Genomic DNA, 24000 nt, shown 5'->3' with positions numbered 1-24000 from the left:
TGTTTTTTATTGACTGTGTGGGTTTTGATTTCGGGTTTGGGGGATGATTTAAAAATTTTTTGATGTTTGTCTTTTTTTCCAATGGTGTAAAAAGGGGTTGATGTTCGAATAGCTCTTTCGTTGTTATTTCATGAAGGGTTTTTTTTTAAAAGGGGTTGTGAAATTTTTGTTGAGTCGTCGCATAAAAAAAAGTTGCAGTGGTGTAGGTTAGGGAAATTGGCTGGACAGGATTATAGGTGGGCGATAAACGCTTCCCTGTGGTATCCCCTTCTCAGTGGGAGGGGTCCCTAGGTGGTTCCCAGGCGTATAGTGGGCCCTGGGGTCCAGGAAGCTGCGAGGAGGGTGGAATGTGTCGGTATTGAACTGTTTTAAATTTTGTATTTGGGGCGTGTCCCAAACCTTGTAAAAAGGCCTTGCTGCGTCCTCTTAAAATTTGTTAGTTGGTGCTTTTAACGAGACTGGACAATCTCCTCGTAAGCAGGGCGATTTTCCCCGCCCCCCCCTGTGTGGGCGAAAGCCATATTGTCTGCTGTTATGTTGCTTTTTTTTTAAAGGTGGTGTGAGTCGCCAGGAACTCCCAGAATTTCCGCAATGAAGGGGCGGTAGTTCTCCACCTCATGTCTACTTCCCGATTTGGTTAGGGTGATGGTAGCGTGTTAACTTGTAGGGAAATTCTGCAGCCTTGCTGCATTGGAAGATGGGGCACCCTGCGGACATGGGGGTGGCAGATGTTCTTTGATTGTTTTTTTGATTTTTGCTTGCCCCTGGTGTTGTGTTTTTGGTTGTTTGATGGTGTTAAAAATTTCTTCGGGGGGGTATAGGTGTGGAGGGGGGACTGCCCCCTCTGTGAGATTGTTGAGAGTAGATGTTTTCGGGGAGAGTTGGGGTTTTGTTTGCTGTGAAAGTGTGGACCTCGTTCTGAGGTTTGGTCAATGGGGGCGTTCTCGGGGGGGGAAATTGGAAAATTTCGTTGCCGGAATTTCCCCTGGGGAGAAGTCATCTCCTCTCCCGATCAACCTTTCTGTCGGGGTGTATGCAAATGTTTTGGGGCTGCTGTCGTCTCCCCCATGAGTTTCCTAAAGGAACTCCAAAACCTCTTGGGGTCTTTTGTGTTCTGACATAGTTTTTTTGCAAGGGTTTCCCTGTTGTTTGTTCTTTACTTTAGCTGGAAATTAGTTGGTTTGATTTCTCTGTATCGGTGTGTAGTAGTGGTCCCGCCCCGGTTTTTGTTATTTGGTGTAAGTTCTGTATTGATTTTGAGAAATTTCAGACGGTATGTTTCCTGTAGTGGGGGAGGGTTTTTTGGTGTGTTTTTGGGTATGTTAGCCAATCGGGCCGTCTGTATTCTTTTTTCACTGTTAAAGTGGTTGTTTAATGTGTGGGGGTTTGGGCCCTCGAGATCGTTTATTTGTGTGTTTCAATAATCGACAAAAATCCCTCCCAGTTAGCATGTTTTTTAAGATTTTGGGGTTGTGTTTGGATCATGATGGGGTTCGTTGATAGGTTTATTACAGGGAGATACACTGGGGGTGACATCGTCTGTTTAAATAGATAGCGTAAAATTTTGCTTGTGGTTGGAAAGCATTCAGGGTTGTTTTTTGGTCATATGCAATATATGTTGGGAGTATGGACTAGGTGTGTGAGTCTTTCCCTTTTTGTATGAGGAGGCCAGGCCTTCCTACTGCGTTGATGTGGTTGTATCCAAAAATGTGTTGTTTGCGTTTTAAAATCTCCCTGATTATTTGGTTTGTTGGCCTCAGGACTGCAAAAAGTAGGTTTTGGGATGAAGGGGTTTTGTGGGGGGATGTAAATGTTGCCCGTATAAAGGGTCCTTGGGTGTGTTTACTTGCTGCCAAAAAGGGCAAAGTGAAGTTATTTACGTTTTGGAGAGAAGTATTTTTGACGCAATTTCTACGCCTCGCTTTTTTTGTGATTTTTTTGAAAAGTAGATAGTGTATGGGAGATCTTAGTGGAGTAGTGCTATTGAGCCCCGGTGTTTTTGAGGTGATGTGAGGGTCATGTTTTCTGTATGAGTTGCGAGTTCTTTTTGCGTGTTGTCCAGCGTAGAACATTATGTTGGAGACTGTGAGGTGTGAGTGTAGGGTTTTTTTTTCCTGTTTTTGTGCTTTCTTGGGTTTTGGAAGGGTCCTTCTGTATTTTGGATGTCGGGGTCTTTTAAACATCCTGTTTGGTTTAACGAGTTTCCCCGTAGAGGGGTTTGTGGGGGTTTATCAGTATCCTGAATTTGCTTTCCTTAAAGAAAGCCCTTTTTCGTCATTTTTCGATTTTTTTGCCATTTTTTCCCGTCTGTAGAGTACTCGTATTTGTAGGGTTTTTAGCAAAGGCTGATACCCTAGAATTTAAGGTCCTTATCGGCCGTCCATTAGCTTCCCAGGCCATCATCCCCCCAAAAAAGGTATATGGTCCCGGGATCATAAGGTCAAATTTAGCTCGCTGGGGGGGTTTCTTTTTCATGCCCGTAGCGGGGCTGGTAAAAACCCTACCTTTTTTGAGGTGATGGCCCTTGAGGGGGAGCTTGCTGCTTCTTGGGCCTGACTTAGGTGTTGGGACTGGGATTGCGTGTTTGAGGGGGTAGGGGAGATCTGATCAGCTTTTCTCTAAAGGGTTGGGTTGTGATGCCCGCCTCAGAGGGTTTTCCCGACTGGGGGAGGGGGGGTTGAACCACCTAAGGATCCCCCAGGATCAGTTCCCCTAGGTCGAGGTCATGGAGTTTTCTTTTTCAGGGGCCTCCCCGCGCTTCCTAAAGCCCATTTTAGTGCTGATAGTTTTTTGGGTGGGGGGCAGCAAAACTACCATAATTTCCCTTTTACAGGTTTTTTAGGCAGGGGTGAGCACGTGGGTTTTGTTTTTTAGGAAGTTTTTTCGTTCTGATAAGCCCAAAAACGACGAGCAACATATATATATATATATTTATAATATATAATAATATTATATATAAATATAGGATATCACATATATATATATATAATAATAATATATATATATATATAAATAGATTATATAACATAAATATATATATATATAAATATAATATATTAATTATATTTATGATTTTAATATAATATATATATTATTTTAATATATTATATTTATAATAATATATATATTTATATATTATAATTAATTTCTATATATATTATATATTTAATTTTCTTATATATATTAATTATATTAAATTATATATCATATATATATTATATTATAATATATAATATATCATTATATATATATATTAAAATTATATATAATATATATAAAATTTATAAAATCTAAAAATATAAAATTTTTTTATATATTATATATATTATATACAATTAATTATCTATGTATTTTATTTATTAACATTATTTTAAAATTTTGTTTACTTTTAATATTTTTATTAAAAAATATATGCACCGGACTTCCTTTTGGCCTTCCCCCATGTTTCCCCCCGGCGGGGTGGGTTATCCTTCCGATTCTCTTCTTTGGAAAAAGGGGATGGTTTTAATTTGGCCGCGTTAAAAACCTGAAGTTATGGTTTTCCCCCGACTTTTGACTTGGTGTCCCCTTAAAATGACCCCCCTGCTGCGGACCCTTCCCCCACGTTTTGCGGGCATAGGTTTTGTGAGAAGGTAAATTTTGGGGCCCTTTTTGCATCCTTTTTATTTTTCCCGGGGTTTTTGTTTCCCACCGGCCCCGTGCCTTTTTTAAACGGAAACCCGAATTCGAGCAGGTCGAGGCGGAAAACGGCGCCAGGGGGGAACTATGAGGAAGGTGCTGCTGGCCTTGAAGGCATGCCTTTTTAATAATTTCAGGAACAAAGAGGATCGATGCACGCTGCCCTTCTACCCAAAGGGAGTAAGAGGGGTCGCAGACCCGCGAAAAAAGGCGTCGGGGGGGCAGGCAAGTGAAGAGGAATTATCCCCGCTTTTCCTGGGGCTGGCCCTCCTTGGAGGGGGTTGCCCGGAGTAAAGTGGCCGGGGCAAGACCCCGGATCGCACCGGACGCGTCCGCGCCCAAGGCCTGTCGAGCGGGAAAGTCCCCGAAAGCGGGGGCCCCGGGAAAACCCCGGAAGAGCGCGCGGCGGGAACCCTCAGGCCGCCCGGTAAACCCCGCCAGGAAAACCCCCGGGAGCCGTTTTCCGGGGGGCGGATGGCCCCGCCCAGGCGGGGGGATCCCGCCCAGGGGGGTTAGCTCGGGCGCGGAAGAGCCCGCCAAACGCCCAGAGCCCCTGCCAGGGCGCGCCGGAAGAGCCGCCTGCCAACGCGCCGGAAGAGCCCCTGCCCAGGACCGCCCGGGGGAGCCGCCTGCCCGGACGCGCCGGAGGCGCGCCGATGAGCGCCGCCCAGGACGCGCCGGAGAGCCGCCTGCCCAGACGCGCCGGAGAGCCGCCTGCCCAGACGCGCCGGAGAGCCCCTGCCCAGACGCGCCGGATGAGCCACCTGCCCAGGACGCGCCGGATGAGCCGCCTGCCCGACGCGCCGGAGGACCGCCTGTCCCAGGACGCGCCGGATGAGCCACCTGCCCAGTCGCGGCGGAGAAGCCGCCTGCCCAGGACGCGCCGGAAGAGCCGCCTGCCCAGGACGCGCCGGATGAGCGCCTGCCCAGGACGCGCCGGATGAGCCCCTGCCCAGGACGCGCCGATGAGCCGCCTCCCCAGGACGCGCCGGAAGAGCCGCCTGCCCAGGACGCGCTGGAAGGCCCCCGTCCAGGACGCGCCGGAAGACCGCCTGCCCGGGACGCCCCGGGAAACCCCGCCTACCAGGAGGAATTGCCTGCGAGAACCGCAGGAGGAGCTGGTGGGTTTTGGTTATGCCCGACGACCAATTGGCGTGGGATGCCCGCCCGGGAAATTTGGGTGGGTATATACTCCCGGGAGGACTACCTCCCAAAAGGATACCCTGGGGAGTTGCCTGCCCGGAAGGACCGGAGAACTACCTCCCAAAGGGATACCCTGGAGAAGTCCCTGACCGGGAGGCCCGGGAGGATCTACCTCCGGGACTCGCAGGAGAAGCAACTGGTGGGTGCAGGACTGCACCCAAACGACCATTGGCGTGGATCCCCCGCCCGGGGGTCGGGGGGAAACGACTCCGGAAAGAGCTGCCTGCCGAGTTCATCCCGGGAAAGCTACCGATAGTAGAGGACAGTGGGGAGCAAGGGTGCAGCTTTTCCCGACAGAAGGCAGGACTGTGTCGCTAAAAGGGTTTTGGGTGGGAAGGGCAGCCCTTTCCCCCACATCCCCACGGGAGTAGGACCCGGGGTTTTGTTAGAAAAAAAATCGTTAAATTTTGGAAGATTTTTTTTTGAAGAAGGGAGATATGTTCAACTGCGAGATTATCTGGACCTTTGCCCTGTTTACCTCCTCCCCCGCGGCGGGATAGGGCCTTTCCCGATTGGGTCGTACGCCTCGGGGGGAAAAAGGGTATCGGGGGCCCTTAAGCAGTTGTCCCCCTGATTTGCTTGGTGTCCCTTCCCCATGGCCCCCGCCTGCTCTGCATCGTCTCTCTCCCCCACGCTTCTTTTGCATATTTTGGGTTATGTGTATGTATGTTAGTGTAGCTTAGGCCTTTTCAGAAAAACCTTTTCTGTATTTTTTCCGTTGACCTGACGCTCGTTTCCTCAAGTCAAACCTGATATATATAATATTATATATATATGGGGATGTGGGGGGGTCATTTACGCCTCTTTTTAATTATAGTATGTTTTTATTGGCTATCTATAAAGAAAACTGTATTTGGAAGTGGAAAAAAATAGGAAAATTTAAGAGTATGTTTAATTACTATTATAAAAACATATTATTTTCTAACCCACACACATATCTTGTACTTTTGTGGCCCCTTAGAAAAAATATGAAAAACCTAGTTTGTGTCTGTTTAAAATTTGAAGGAAGGAGAAGACGAAGTATCTTATGATTTTGGATACATGCAGAATTTTTTCGGGTCATCCATCGGGAAATAAAACCCGGGGGCCCTATTCCTTATGCTCTAGGGTTTTCCCAGTAATCTAAATTTTTGAAATCAAATGTGTCTTTCGAAACGTTATTGAAAAGGATTAAATCGTCTCCTCCGGAGATCTAGAAATAGGGAGGTTAGGATCTTTGTTTCATTTTTTTCCCTTTCCTTCGTTTCATTAGCTTGTTTTTTTTTATGCACAAAATGTTGTGATAAAAAAAAATAATGCCTTTACCCTTCCCCTCCTCATAATTCAGAGGTAAAATTTATTGTTTAGAAGCTTTTTTTGATTTCGTCAGAAAAATGGACATAAAGTGGGGGGCCCGAACACCCAAACGCTTTGGAACCCCCAACTCGCTCGCTTGGGGAAAACCCCCGACAAGAGGTAGGCAAAAAAGTTTTGGTTTCAGGAACTTTGCAAAGACGAACAAGTTTTTTTTTTTTTGCTTTTTAGTTTTTTGACTATACAGATTTATTTTTCCGTACCCCGTTTTTTCAAAAAAATTAATAATTTCAGTTTAAAGGGGCCGATAGAAAATTTGGGGGAATTTCGCGTATATGCGAATGGATTTACAATTTAAAAGTTTTATATAATATATATTTTCTTAAAATATATATATAAATATAGAATTAAAATAAATATAATAATATATAATTTTAAGAAACACCACACCACACACAACCACACACCCACACACACACACACACACCACCACACACACACCACCCACACATATACACACAACCCCCCCACACACACACACCACCACACACACAAAACACACACAACATAATATATAAAATTTTTATATATTATAATATAATATATATATAAATACACAACACCACACACCACACACACCCCACACAAAAAAACACAGACCACACACACCCACACACAATATATATATGTTATATATATTATAATATATGTAATAAATATATAATATATAATATAATAATTATATATATATGGAAGAAAAACCCACAATACAAAACTAGATTTTTTGAAAATGAGACTTTCCCTTCGAAATCCCCGGATTCCATCCTAAGACCCAAGGAGGTATCCGGGGGTTTTGAAACTGTAAACCCTTTTCATAAATTAGTTTTTGTATTGTGGGTTTTTTTCCCATGGTACCCAGCAGGGAAGAGTGTTTTTCCTTTACATATATAAAATTTTATAAAATTATATTATATAAATTTTATTATATATATATATATTAATATTGCATATATATATAATATAAATATATTAATATATATTTTATAATATATTAAAATTAAAATATATATAAATTTACACACACACACACACACACACCATCAAAATGTAAAAAATAAATTTACTTTAATATATATATATATATAATTTTAATATATTATATATATCTATATTTTATATATTAAATTTTATGTATATATATGTATTTTAAAAATATATATATATAATTATATATTATATAAATTTTTAAAATTCATTTATTTATTTTTTTTACACACACTCTGTGTGTAATATTTTATATTATATATATTATATATATATATAATATTATAATATATATATTTATATATTATATATATCAAAGGGGGGATTTAAGTGTTTGGTGTTTTTGCATGCTTTACATCCCTTTTTCGCTTGCAGCTCCCCAATGCTGGCTAGTAGTGCGAAAAAGGGACAGTTTCCCCCATGCTCCCTGCCAGTTAATAGCCTCTCCGTCATCGAGATTTTGCTTGCCCCCTCTTTCCACCCAGGGAAAACTGAGTACCTGGGGGTTTTAGGCAAAAACTGTGGGGGATATAAAAGCAAAGGGGACCCAAAGGGGTATAGAGTTAGGGGGCCCCTGGACAATCCCTGGCTATGAAAAAAACTCCTGCCCCACCCGGGCCCCCTGGGGTCAGGGGGGGCCCTTGGGGGGGAAAGGGCCTAGCCATCCTCCTCTACCCAGAAAAAAAACAGCTGGCAACTTTTTTTATAAAGGGGAAGGGGGGGGAAAGGGTTTAACAAACCCTCAAAACCCACAAGTGAGATGGAATGGGGGCCCCACTGAATGACACTGGGGGGGTTTGCGGATGGGAACGGGATTTTATCTCCCCCCAGCTCCCAACCCGTTGAGACTTGTGGGCCCAACCCCAGGGAACCCCACAGGGGGGATTTTTGGGTCCCAGACCCCTCCCACCCCCTTTATAAGGGGGGTGTGGGCGGATGTGGGCAGGGGTGGCATCCACCCAGAGCAAAAACCCCCGGGTTTTAAGTTTAAATTCTGGCGAACTGTCCGGGTAGGAGCTTGAAACTTCTGATCCTTGGGGCAGGATGGGGGTTTTCCCCCCCTGCCTTGGGGGGAACTAAAAGCTTTTGGGAGTTAAGGTGGCTGCCCTCTGGGAGTTGAAAAGACCGGGCACGGTACAATCAGTATGGGTAAAACCCTATACGGGTTTTGGGCCAGGGTGGGGCCCTGACTACAGGGGTTTTTCCTTTAGCTATCTCCAACCCGGGACTTCCTACCCTCGGAAATTAGAGGTAAAAACCAGTTGATGAGCTTTTATATTTTTAAAAGACTGAAGCAGGGCCTTTTGGGTTTTTGTGTTTCTTATTGCTGTGTACACTCCTACTGATGTTACCAAACTGATGGGGAAAGGGGCGCTCTAGGGGCCTCCTTCACATCTGTGGCAGATGCTTGTCCACAGCAAGCCTTCACTTTGTTCTGGGGGACTTCAATGTGGTATTTTGGCTTGGAAATTTGAGGTTCAGCCAGTCCCTGTTTTGGTTTTCACAGATCTTAAAAACTGTTTGGACCAGTTGCTCTAGGGAAAGCCCTTCAACGCATAAAACCCCTTAAAAGGGCAGGAGCCCAAACTTGTATCCCCCCGAGGGCAAAGCAAAATTTTTTCCTCTAAATGGGACAATTTGGAGGGAACAGAACAGTCGTATGGCTTGACAAAATTTCAGGCAGGATTTGCGCTTTTCCTTGGGGGCATGTGCTCAGACACTGTTTGAAAAGGGACAAGGAACAGTTCATCGGGAAACCCTTTGCTGAGGAGGCTAAAAGGCCCATTTCTTGGAAAATAAACCTTCCCCCTGCCTCCCAAAGCCCTGAAAAAACTAAACTCTAACCCTCCTTGCAGATGATTTGCAGCCCCACTCAGGGGATGGACAGGATTTCTCAGTTTAAATGTTGGGGTTTGGGGAATTTTTGGGTTTGAGTATTTTAGAAATTTTTTGTATCAGGAAAGCCCCCTTTCTGGGCATTTATTTTTTGGATCAAGCATCACTGGGGCCATACCCCCCCAAATCCGTGAGGACCCTTTTCAAAACCCCTTAACCTGAATTAAAAGGGGAATTTCTAAGCTGAAGGGGGGGAATTTGGGGGGGTATATGTATCCCCCCTGCTAAAGGGGGCTAAAGGCAGAGGGCGAACCTAGGGCAAGGGCTTACATACAGTCTTGCTGTTTATCTTCAGTCTGGTTCCTTTCCCCCTCCTTTGGGGGCTGGTCATCCCTCTCTGGAAAGGGGGGAAAATGGGGTCATTGGACTGTAGGGAACTAAACCCTGAATTAAAATTTCACTGCAAAGTTTTCACCCCAAAAATTTTTTTTGGAAAAGATCCATGACCAACCCACAAGGCACCCAAAACGGAGTAATCCCGGATTCACCCCTTGGCAAACCCTATCCTAGCGTTTCGAGTCACGGGAAAGCCGTTTTTGAGATCGGTTTTTGGGGTCTTGGGAGCCTACATTGACCCCCAAGAAAGGGGTTTGTTCGGGTTTTATCGAGAAAACGCTATGGAAACTCTGAGACTTAGGCGAACCACACCCCGAAATTTTTGGGCCCTAAAAGAAAAAAACCCTTTTTACTGGTACTGAAATGCTGTAAAGTGGGGGTAAGGGGGCCCATCAAACGTCTTCCCCGTTTAAATGAGTGGGGAGGCAAAAGGGGTGGTCCTTGATCCAAAACTTTTTAAAACCTGCATAGACTGGAAAATGAGGCAGGGGCCAATGACCAAAGTTAAATGGGGGAGCAACACTGGGCAAAATCTAAGTCATAACCTTACTTTTCTGACAAAGTGGCTATCCTATCTGAAATCTTTGGAAACACTGGTGTGAGTTCTTGTTGCATGTAGCAATTTGGGGTTTAACCCCCTTTGGGGCCCAGAGGTTTTCTCCTGGGCTAAGACCAAAAACCCCGAAAATTTGGGGGGCCCGGTAGGGAACCCGTTCAGTCAAAATTTATTCTTGCGGTGAGGACTTGAAGTCACAGAAGGGTTCATTAGTGTAGTCCCCTGTTTTCGGGGGGTTTTCAGGGCCCAAAGGGTCGTCATGAACTTGAGAAAAAGAGCAAATTTTTTTATGGGCGGGGCCTAGCAGATGGACCCCAAACTATGTGTCTTTTATGACCTTGGGTACTGCCAGTTTTTCTTTATGGGGCCCTTTATACTGCCAGTTTTGGGTTTTATTGGGGGTATGAGTGGGTTTGGGGTCTCCCCTTGATGCCTTTTTTAAAAGTCCCCCACGCCGGGGTCATGGGGTACAGTTTTCAGACCCTAGGGCCAACCGACGGCTTTGGGGGAGGAGGCCCCGTTGGGGCCCGGCCCAGGAGAAAATGGCATCGGGGGGGAGTTTTTGACCTGTTTTCGGGTTTAAAAGGGGCCAAGGGTCTGCCTAGAACTCGCCATGAGGACCCCCCCCTGGCTAGAAGCGGATGCGCCCTGGTCGGGGGTTGGGCCCCGGTTATAATGATATTATAAATATATTAAAAATATATATATAAAATATATATATATATTATAAAATATATAAAGTATTTATGTATATATTACATACATACATACTACATTTTAATTTATTTTATATATATATTAAAATATATATATATATATATATATATATTTTATATTTTATAAAATATATATGTTTTACCCCACACACGTGTAGAAAATTTTTGTTCCAAAAGTAGAAAACAAACACACAACACACCCCCACACACACACAAAACACACACACCCACACACACACCACAGCACACCACCACACCCCACATCACACACCACAAAAACCCCACACACACCCCAACACACACACGCCCCACCACCAGGACACACACCACACAAATAAAACATACACAAAGCACATAAAACCCCCGCGTGTGTGAAAAAAACCCTAAACAGGGTGCCAATGGGGAAAAGGTATAATGTGAATATTCTTCACCCTGCAAAGATATATTTTACCCGGTTTTTTATTTTTTCTCCGTTTGAATAAGTATGAATTATACATAAAAACACACACACACACATATTATATATATATATTATATATAATATAAAATATATATATATATATATATACATAATATATATAATTGTTGTTGTGTGTGGGGTGGTTTTGTGTGTTTGTGTTGGTTTTTGTGTGTTTTTTGTGTGTGTGTGTGTATACATATATTATATATTATATATATATATATATTTTATATATATATATACATACAGTTTTATATATGTAAAGTTTTGTATTATATATATATATATATATATATATATATTTTATTATATAAAATATAATTATATATTTAAAGCAAACCCCACATATACATAAAATAATATATATTTCAAAATTTTTATATATATATTTAATATATATATAAAATTTTATATATTATATATATATATAAAATATATATAAAATATTAAAATATATTATGTGGTAAAGGGATATTTATATATATACCCATACATCATTATGCAAGGGACGACAACTCCTTCTTTCGGGGATGGCGAAAGGTCCTGATTGCCCAAAGTATAGAAAAAAAACCCCAAAGGGTTTTATTATTTTTTTATGAAACAGCGGTTTTTAACAAAGGGTCTGACATTACTCCCCGCTTTTAATACCTTTGGGGATTTCTTCTTGGGCGCGCCAAATCCCGCCTCTTCTATGGTACCTTTCCCGGGTGACCGTGATGTTGTAGGAACCAAAAAAAAAAACTTTTTTAAAATTTTTTTTTTTAAAAATTTAAAATAATATATTGACTTTGTTTTCTTTTTTTAAAACTGTTTTGTACCCTTTTACATAGGGAAAAACAATTTTATTTTATATCATAAAGCCTCCAGAATCCCAAACACTTTTAATGCTTGTTCCCCCCTCTAAGACGGTGACAGAGGTATAGGGGGATAGGGAGGGAGTCAGGGGCGCACGGCCCAGGCCCACCAGGACTCTCTCTCCCAAACCACGGTTAATTTTACTTAAACCCGGGGGGGTTTTTTAACAGAAGCAAGATCCTTTTCGGAAGACGCTTTTCTTAGGATTTGCCCCCTTGGGTTGGGGGCACAGAGAGAAGGGGGCCGGGATCCATTCTTTTCTGTGGGTTTTTCCTTTTGTTTTTTTTACGGGACGGCGGAGGATTCGAGGCAGTTTTTTGTTTAAAAATAAATAAAGTGTACACCAGCAGTATATGCAGGGTTTGGGTATATTTTTTTTCTTTGTATATATATCCCAAACTTCTTTATTAAAATTGTTTTATTTTTTTTTTTTGTTTCCCTTTTTTTTGTAATGTTCTTTTTAGCAAAGGGGTTTTTGCCCAGGCCCCCTTCTGATGTTCCACCCCGGAGTGGAGCAGCCACGTTGATTTTTTGGGCTAGAAAACATTAAGTTTGGTGATCCCCATGAAATTTTTTTTGTGGGTGTGCTTATGTAGCATGTTTTTTAGAAAAAAATTCTAGCCATCAAAATTCCCAAAAATGGCGGCCATTTTTTCCAAGATGGGCCCCCGGTTTTAAAGGAAAAAAAAATGGGAAAAACCCTAAAAACGCTTTTAATGGGTTTTTCATCTTTGTGTAAAATTTTTTGACGTATTTTCCCTTTTTTGGGGGTATCTCTGGTGCATTAGGTAGGTTTCCTGCCATCACGTTGGAAAAATGGTGTGGTGCACAAAAGAATAAGAGCCCACAATTTAATTTTTGGTTCTTGATTCTCAACATGGAGCTGACCATTTTCACAATTATACGAGCGTTTAGAGAAGGAAACTTTACCCTCTATCGTGAATCACTGTCAGAACTGATGCCATACTTCTTCGCAAACAACAATGTTAATTATGTGCGATGGGTTTCAGTTCATCTTCGTGATATGCTAAGCCTAGAGAAGCAACACCCAGAGGTCGCCAGAGAATTCCATGAGGGGAATTTCGTAGTTCACAAATCAGAGAGGAGCTTCTCCTCGATGGCTATTGACCAAGCCCATGAACAAAATAATGCACTCATCAAAGGGGACGGGGGAGCTATTGGTCTGACAGAGGATCCGTCTGCTCTTCGAAGATGGATGGTCGCTGGACCAGAAATAAGCCAATTGGTATCAAACTACGAAACAGCATCCGGGAGTAAAGATGTAAAGAAATCCAGTCATCACCACGATCAGTCCCCAAGTACTCAGAAGATGTTCCTGGAAAAAGTACACAAGCTCACCATAGTGATAGAGGAAATGGGCAATCCATTCACAGAAGAGACAGATGATCTTTTAAGGCTGGATACGAATGACATAGTAGACCCTTCTGCTGCTCAACTAGTTGCAACGCATCATGAGAGAGGAAAAGAACAGTTCAAAATATTCATGGATAAGTTGCACTCTGATAGAGATTTCTTCTACAAGCCAATCAAAAAGAACAATACTGGCTTCTTCAAAACTGGGCCAGAGTCATCCAAAGTATCTGAGACTAAAGTACTGAAGGAGGACTGTCAACTGTTTTCTCGCCTGTTTATCTCCTGCCAAACGAGAGGATGTGATCTACAAGAATTTTTCAGACATGAGAACCAGCCTTACCCTCCTTCACTCAGCAAGAAAGGTAATCTACGCGCATGTACTAAGGCCGATTTGGTGGATGTTCTCCAGGCGAAAGTGACACTACTGAGTCAAGGCCAGACTCGGATGTCCTCATTGTGGATGGCTCATCACTGGTAAATGCAGTTGTACCAAAGACATCAAAGACTTTCGAAGAATATGCCACGAAGGACATTCTCCCCAAAATAGAACAGTACAGCAAAAAACACAAGAGAACAGACATCATCTTTGATGTCTTTGATGTATATAAGTCAAGTCTGAAGTCGAAAGCTAGATCGAAACGAGGAAAAGCTATCAGGAGGAGAGTTACTGAAAAGAGTAAAACGCCTACAAACTGGAAGAGTTTCCTCCACGACAGTGCAAACAAGATGGAGCTCTTCCATTTTCTTGCTGATGCAGTAGCTAAAATGATTACTGAAAATGTAGTTATTGTGACGAAGGAAGAAGACGCCCTTACGAGTGCCAGTTACACCAACATTAGCCTTGAGGAATTGGCTCCCTGTACACATGAGGAGGCTGACAAACGTATATTCTTACATGCCTGGCATGCAACTTCGGAAGGCTTTAAATCTCTTATGATCGACGCAAACGACACGGACGTCATTGTGATCGCCATATCACAGATGCCTTCTCTCAAATCAATCGGCCAGGAGCAAATGTGAATTAGATTTGGAAAAGGTTAGCACACTAGATGGATTCCTATTCATGACCTGGTGTCCACCTTAGGACCAGAAAAGACCAACGGGATGCTATTCTTCCATGCCTTTACTGGGTGTGACAGCATGGCAGACATGGAATGTCTTCAGTGGTGCCTCTGCCACCTTTGCAAAACTTAGCTGCAGGCCATCTGAGATTGAGGAGTCTGATCTACATGTTCTGGAAAAATATGTGGTTCTTATGTATGACCGGTCGAGTACAACATCTTCTGTAGACGAGGCAAGGCTTGATCTCTTTGCGCGAAAGCAGAGGTCATATGACATGATTCCACCAACACAAAGTGTACTGAAGCAACATGCTTGGTAGCAGCCTACCAAGCAGGTCATATTTGGGGACAGTGTGTCAATCGTCAGCCAGTGCCTCAGTGTCCTTCCGAGAGGGGATGGTCAAAAAAAGGTGATGATTGGGAAGTTGTATGGACAACGCTGGAACCCGTTTCCAAGAGTTGCCATGAACTGACAAAGTGTGAATGCAAGTCAGAGTGTGGTGGAAGGTGCAAGTGTGTAAAGAATGGACTATTCTGTACTCTACTCTGTACTTGCCCTTGCCAGAATTCCTAATCTGATGAACAGTGAATGGACTTTTGGCCATAGTAGGTTGAGTATTGTTTGAAACATGGACTCTTTGACTTTGGCATATGTAGTATATGACGTCATTTGGCGGCCATCTTGTAAAATGGCTGCCTAATTGGACCCTCAGAATGATTAGAGGTGGTCCCACATCAAACTCAGGCAAAGGGAACTCATCAAGTATCTTAGTAAAAACTTTATTTGCACGTCGTACTGCAATATTTTGTCTTAAAAAGGACCATATGGCGGCCATCTTGGAAAACGACCGCCATATTGGAATTTCAGATGGCTAGCACTTTTTTCTCAAAATATAATACAAAATGAATAATTATGCTAAATTCCTTGCTTGTATCATCAAATGAACGTTTGTTTCAACTATCTGCCCCCCTACGGGGGGGTTTTAAATTCAAATTTCGCTCAGTTTTGTAAAACCCCCGTTGTGTAGTTTTAATAAATATCGGGAAACCAAAGGCGTTCGACTTATTATATAATGAGTGCTTAAATAAGTTTTTTAAAATTTTCATGAAAAATATCTACCCCAATCCACCGTGCCTCGAGAGTGTTACCGCTTAGCCCGTCCTCGGCACATCTCGGAAAAAATAAATATACATGAAGGGTAAAGTATCGAAGTCTGACATTAATCAAAGCGATCTCTGGCACGTAATCATCGACTCTCCTTTCCTAGCAGACCAAGTCAGGGGGTTTTATCTTGCATTTGATCGTCTTCCGATCCAATGTATCAGTGGGTTTTTTCTGGGGGCGGGAACGGCAAGTTAAATATTTTCACTGATTTTCTCTGTAAATTTTGTGGCGGTACCGTATATATATATAATAATATATATTATTTTAATATTATATATATATATATAATATATATATATAAAAGGGGGGTGGTGTGTGGGTGTGTGGGGTGGGGGGTGTGTGGTATGTGTAGGATGTGGTGGGGTTGTGGTCTGTGTAGTGAAATTTGTACATAAAAATTATATAGTATATATTTACATATAATATTATATGAAATTTTAAAAACATTATATATAAAAAACCCAAATATAAATAAAAGGGAAAAAAAAAAATTAAATAAATAAAAAAAAAAAAAAAAAAAAAAACAAAAAAAATATATATAAAATTATATAATATATAATAATATATATTTTATATATAAAATTAATAATATAGTAAAAAAATAAAATAAGGAAAATAAAATATTTAATTTTTTAAATTAATAAATAAAATAATTAAAAAAACGATACAAATGCAAAAACGGGATTTTTTTAAAAAAATTAATATTATTTTCCCAAATTTTAATTAAAATTTTTAAACTTTTAAAAAATTTATAATATAATTATTATTATTTTTAAATTCATAAAGAAAAAATTTAAAAACTTAAAAATATTATAATATTTATAAATTTAAATAATCATTATTTAGCATCATTATTAAATACATTTTGGGGGGGTTTGGTTTTTAAAAAAGGTTTCCAAAAAGTTTCCAAATTTAAAAAAAAACCCCCGTTTGGGGGAATGTATATATATTATGTATGATGTAGTATGTATTATACTATAATATATATATATATATATATATATATAAAATATATATATTATTATATATATATATATATATACACAAATATTATTTATATTTATATAAATAAATATATACACATATATATATATATATATATATATATATATATATATATATATATATATATATATATATATATATATATATATATATATATATAGATATAATTATTATTATATATATGTGTGTGTGTGTATGTATATATAAATGTTCTATATATATTACATATATATAATATATATATGTAAATATATATACATATATATATTTTATATGTATCAATATACACATACACAGACACACACACACACACACACACATACACATACACATACACACACACACACACACACACACACACACACACACACACACACACACACACAATATATATATTTTATATATATATATATATATATATATATATATATATATATATATATATATATATACGGTACCGGCAGCAACTAAATATTACAGAGAAAATCAGTGAAAATATTTAACTTGCCGTTCCCGCCCTAGAAAAATCCCACTGCATACATTGGATCGGAAGACGATACAAATGCAAGATAAAACCCGTGACTTGGCTCTGCTAGAGAAAGGAGAGTCGATGATTACTGTGGCCAGAGATCTGCTCTTGATTATAGTGTCAGACTTCGATACTTATACCATTCACTAGTATTATTCATTTTTACCGAGATGTGCCGATGGAGCGGGCTAAGCGGTAAGCACTCTCCGAGGGCACGGTGGGATTGGGATAGATATTGTTCATGAAATTTAAATAATCATTATTTAAGCACTCATTATATAAATACATGTCGAACGCCTTTGGTTCCCTGATATTGAGTTAATACGTACACAACGGGGTTTCACAAAACTGTACTGCGAAAGTTTAGAACTTAACACTCCCCGTAGTGGGGCAGATAGTTGAAACAATCGTTCATTTGATGATACAAGCAAGGAATTTAGCATAATTATTCATTTTGTATTATATTTTGAGAAAAAAGTGCTAGCCATCTGAAATTCCAATATGGCGGTCGTTTTCCAAGATGGCCGCCATATGGTCCTTTTTAAGACAAAATATTGCAGTACGACGTGCAAATAAAGTTTTTACTAAGATACTTGATGAGTTCCCTTTGCCTGAGTTTGATGTGGGACCACCTCTAATCATTCTGAGGGTCCAATTAGGCAGCCATTTTACAAGATGGCCGCCAAATGACGTCATATACTACATATGCCAAAGTCAAAGAGTCCATGTTTCAAACAATACTCAACCTACTATGGCCAAAAGTCCATTCACTGTTCATCAGATTAGGAATTCTGGCAAGGGCAAGTACAGAGTAGAGTACAGAATAGTCCATTCTTTACACACTTGCACCTTCCACCACACTCTGACTTGCATTTGGAAACGGGTTCCAGCGTTGTCCATACAACTTCCCAACATCACCTTTTTTGACCATCCCCTCTCGGAAGGACACTGAGGCACTGGCTGACGATTGACACACTGTCCCCAAATATGACCTGTTTGGGTAGGCTGTACCAAGCATGTTGCTTCAGTACACTTTGTGTTGGTGGAATCATGTCATATGACCTCTGCTTTCGCGCAAAGAGATCAAGCCTTGCCTCGTCTACAGAAGATGTTGTACTCGACCGGTCATACATAAGAACCACATATTTTTCCAGAACATGTAGATCAGACTCCTCAATCTCAGATGGCCTGCAGCTAAGTTTTGCAAAGGTGGCAGAGGCACCACTGAAGACATTCCATGTCTGCCATGCTGTCACACCCAGTAAAGGCATGGAAGAATAGCATCCCGTTGGTCTTTTCTGGTCCTAAGGTGGACACCAGGTCATGAATAGGAATCCATCTAGTGTGCTAACCTTTTCCAAATCTAATTCACATTTGCTCCTGGCCGATTGATTTGAGAGAAGGCATCTGTGATATGGCGATCACAATGACGTCCGTGTCGTTTGCGTCGATCATAAGAGATTTAAAGCCTTCCGAAGTTGCATGCCAGGCATGTAAGAATATACGTTTGTCAGCCTCCTCATGTGTACAGGGAGCCAATTCCTCAAGGCTAATGTTGGTGTAACTGGCACTCGTAAGGGCGTCTTCTTCCTTCGTCACAATAACTACATTTTCAGTAATCATTTTAGCTACTGCATCAGCAAGAAAATGGAAGAGCTCCATCTTGTTTGCACTGTCGTGGAGGAAACTCTTCCAGTTTGTAGGCGTTTTACTCTTTTCAGTAACTCTCCTCCTGATAGCTTTTCCTCGTTTCGATCTAGCTTTCGACTTCAGACTTGACTTATATACATCAAAGACATCAAAGATGATGTCTGTTCTCTTGTGTTTTTTGCTGTACTGTTCTATTTTGGGGAGAATGTCCTTCGTGGCATATTCTTCGAAAGTCTTTGATGTCTTTGGTACAACTGCATTTACCAGTGATGAGCCATCCACAATGAGGACATCCGAGTCTGGCCTTGACTCAGTAGTGTCACTTTCGCCTGGAGAACATCCACCAAATCGGCCTTAGTACATGCGCGTAGATTACCTTTCTTGCTGAGTGAAGGAGGGTAAGGCTGGTTCTCATGTCTGAAAAATTCTTGTAGATCACATCCTCTCGTTTGGCAGGAGATAAACAGGCGAGAAAACAGTTGACAGTCCTCCTTCAGTACTTTAGTCTCAGATACTTTGGATGACTCTGGCCCAGTTTTGAAGAAGCCAGTATTGTTCTTTTTGATTGGCTTGTAGAAGAAATCTCTATCAGAGTGCAACTTATCCATGAATATTTTGAACTGTTCTTTTCCTCTCTCATGATGTGTTGCAACTAGTTGAGCAGCAGAAGGGTCTACTATGTCATTCGTATCCAGCCTTAAAAGATCATCTGTCTCTTCTGTGAACGGATTGCCCATTTCCTCTATCACTATGGTGAGCTTGTGTACTTTTTCCAGGAACATCTTCTGAGTACTTGGGGACTGATCGTGGTGACGACTGGATTTCTTTACATCTTTACTCCCGGATGCTGTTTCGTAGTTTGATACCAATTGGTTTATTTCTGGTCCAGCGACCATCCATCATCAAAGAGCAGACGGATCCTCTGTCAGACCAATAGCTCCCCCGTCCCCTTTGATGAGTGCATTATTTTGTTCATGGGCTTGGTCAATAGCCATCGAGGAGAAGCTCCTCTCTGATTTGTGAACTACGAAATTCCCCTCATGGAATTCTCTGGCGACCTCTGGGTGTTGCTTCTCTAGGCTTAGCATATCACGAAGATGAACTGAAACCCATCGCACATAATTAACATTGTTGTTTGCGAAGAAGTATGGCATCAGTTCTGACAGTGATTCACGATAGAGGGTAAAGTTTCCTTCTCTAAACGCTCGTATAATTGTGAAAATGGTCAGCTCCATGTTGAGAATCAAGAACCAAAAATTAAATTGTGGGCTCTTATTCTTTTGTGCACCACACCATTTTTCCAACGTGATGGCAGGAAACCTACCTAATGCACCAGAGATACTCCAAAGAAGGCAAATACGTCAATAATTTTACACAAAGATGTAAAACATTGAGCGCTTTTATGGTTTACCATTGTTTTTCCATTAACCGGTGGCCATCTTGGAAATAATGGCCGCCATATTGGAATTTTTGATGGCTAGCACTTTTTTCTCAAAACATGACCTACATAGCACATCCACACCAAATTTCATGCTTGTATCACCAACTTAATGATTCTAGTCCAAAATCACACGTGGCTGCTCCACTACCGTGTGGAACATCAGAAGGAGCCTGGGCACAACTCCTTGCTAAAAAGAACATTACAAAAAGAAGAAACAAACAAACACATAAAACTAATATTTAATAAAGAAGCTTGGATATATACATAAATGACAAAAATATAGCAAAGCCTGCATATACTGCTGGTGTACACATTACTTATCTTACAAAAACTGCCTCGAATCCTCCGTCCGTCACCGTAAAACACAATAATGATAAACACAGAAAAGAATCGACTACGGCCTCTCTCTCTGTGCCTGCAGCAAGGGCTATCCTAAGCAAGCAGTCTTCCGTAAAGGATCTCTGGCTTACTGTTAGAACACCCCTTGTTTAAGTCAATTAACCCGTGGATTGGGAGAGAGAGTACCTGGTAGCCTGGGCCGTGCGAGCGTGACTCCCTCGCCTATCTCCTATACCTCTGTCACCGTCTTAGAGGCGGGAACAAGCAGTTAAGTGCTTGGAGTTCTGGAGGCTTTATGATATAAAATCAAATGTCTTTCTATGTATAAGGTACAAATACAGATTTAAAAACGAAACAAAGTCAATATATTCATATTAATTTTAAAAAATAAAATAAAACGTTTTTTTATGGTTCACTACAACATCACTGTCAGCCGGGACGGTACCATAGAAGAGGCGGGATTTGGCGCGCCCAAGAAGACATCACCAAGGATATTGAAGCGTGTAGTAATGTCAGATCCTGTTATAACCGCTGCTTCATGAAAAAATAATCAACCTGAGCTTTTCTATATCGTCGCAATCAGGACCATTCGCCATCGCCTGCAGAAGGAGTTGTCGTGCTGCATAATGATGTATGTGTATATATATAAATATACCTACACATAATATATATATATATATATATATATATATATATATATATATATATATATATATATATATATATATATATATATATATATACTGTACGTATATATATGTGTATATGTATATGTATATATATATATATATATATATATATATATATATATATATATATATGTATACACACACACACACACACACACACACACACACACACACAACACACACACACACACACACACACACACACACACACATATATATATATATGTATATATATATATAATAATAATAAAAAAAATATATATATATATATGTATGTATATATGTATATATGTGTGTGTGTGTGTGTATGTATATATTCATACTTACTTCTAACGGAGATATAATCAAAACCGGTCAAATATATCTCTTGCATTGTGAAGATATTCATTCACATTCATACCTTTTCTACATTTGGCATCATGTATACGGTTCACACACGCGTGTGTGTATGTGCGTGTGTGTGTGTATGTGTGTGTGTGTGTGTGTGTGTGTGTGTGTTGTGTGTGTGTGTGTGTGTGTGTGTGTGTGTGTGTGTGTGTGTGTGTGTGTGTGTGTGTGTGTGTGTGTGTGTGTGTTTGTGTTTCTACATTTGGCAACATAAATTTCTACACGTGTGTGTGTATACATATATATATATATATATATATATATATATATATATATTATATATATATATATATATATATATATACATATATATATGTATGTATGTATGTATGTATATATATACATACATACATATATATATATATATATATATATATATATATATATATATATATATATATCATTATCACCTGGGCTAACGCCGACCAGGGCGCATCCAGCTTCTAGCCACGGGGGTCCCTCATGGCGAGTCTCTAGGCAGACCCTTGGTCCATCTCTAACTCCTCGCAACAGGTCGAACTGCCGATGCCATGTCCTCCTAGGCCGTCCCACAGGCCTCCTCCGCCCAGCCGTCGGTTGGACATATGGTCCTGCTAACTGTACCCCATGATCCGGCGTAGGGACTTGTTACAAAAGGCATCAAGAGGAGACTCCAAAGCACTCAATAGGCCTCCATAGAGCAAAACTGGCAGTATCAAGGCTTCCATAAAGCAAAACTGGCAGTATCAAGGTCATGAAGACACATAGCTTGGTCCATCTGCATAGGCACCGACATCTCCAAATGCTCTTGTTCATCAAGTTCATGACTGACTCCTTGGTCTGACAGCCCCCAGAGACATGGACTACACTAATGAAGCTCTCTGTGACTTCAATGTCCTCACCGCAAGAATGAATTGACTGAACAGGTTCCCCTACCAGGCCCCCAAATTTCTGGATTTTGGTCTTAGTCCAGGAGACCTCTAGGCCCAAGGGGTTCACCCCATTGCTACATGCAACAAGAACTCACACCAGTGATTCCAAAGACTCAGATAGGATAGCAACATTGTCAGCAAAGTCAAGGTCTATGACTTAGATATTGCCCAGTGTTGCTCCACACTTACTTTGGTCAGTGGCTCTGCTCATTTTCCAGTCTATGCAGGTGTTGAAAAGTGTTGATGCAAGGACACAGCCTTGCCTCACCACTCAGTTAACAGGGAAGACGTTTGATAGGCCCCTACCACACTTTACAGCACTTTCAGTACCAGTATAAAGGTTTTCTATTAGGCCAATAATTCGTGGTGTGGTTCGCCTAAGTCTCAGAGTCTTCCATAGCGATTCTCGATGAACCGAATCAAACGCCTTCTTGAGGTCAATGTAGGCTGCAAGCATCCCACAACCGATCTCACAACGGCGTTCCAGTGACTCGAAACGCTAGGATATGGTCTTGCCAAGAGTGAATCCAGACTACTCCAGTCTCTGGTGCCTTAGTAGGTGGTCATGGATCTGTTCCAGAAAAATTTTGGGTGAAAACTTTGCAGTGTAATATCATGGTAGTTGCTACAGTCCCAATGATCCACTTTCCCCTTCCAGAGAGGGATGACCATGCCCCTCAACAGGCAGGGGGAATGGAACCAGACTGTAAGATAGCAGTCAAGACTGTATGTAAGCCCTATGCCATAGGTTCGCCCTCTGCCTTTAGCAGTTCAGCAGGGAGATCACATATACCCGCAAGTTTCCCGCCCTTCAGCTTAGAAATTGCCATGTTAACTTCAGTTAGTGTATGAGGCTCCTCACGGATGGGTGGGTATGGCACAGTGATGCTTGCATCCAAAGTAACTGCTAGAGGGTCTACCTGATACAACTGCTCAAAATACTCAGCCCAACATTCACAAACCCCAACATAATCTGAGATGATCTGTCCATCCACTGAGTGGACTGCAGTCATCTGCAAGGAGGGCTTAGAGTTCAGTTTTCTCAGGGCTTGGTAGGCAGGGCGAAGGTCATTTACCAAGAAATGGCCTTCAGCCTCCTCAGCAAGGTTCCTGATGAACTGTTCCTTGTCCCTTCTCAACAGTGTCTGAGCACTATGCACCAAGGAACAGCGCAAGTCCTGCCTGCCATTTAGTCAAGCCATACGACATGCTTCTGTTCCCTCCATTGTCTCCATTGAGATGAAATTCTGCTTTGCCCTCGGGGGTATACAAGTGGACTCCTGCTTCAAGTGTTTCATGCGTGAAGGACTCCCATAGAGCAACTCGGTCCATCAGGTTTTCAAGATCTGTGAACCAATCAGAGACTGCTGAACCTCAATCTATCCAAGCCAGATACCACATTGAAGTCACCC

This window comes from Penaeus monodon, chromosome 8 (assembly GCF_015228065.2).
Source record: "Penaeus monodon isolate SGIC_2016 chromosome 8, NSTDA_Pmon_1, whole genome shotgun sequence".
In the NCBI taxonomy this organism is placed as follows: domain Eukaryota; kingdom Metazoa; phylum Arthropoda; class Malacostraca; order Decapoda; family Penaeidae; genus Penaeus; species Penaeus monodon.
Note: the sequence above shows the minus strand (reverse complement) of the source record.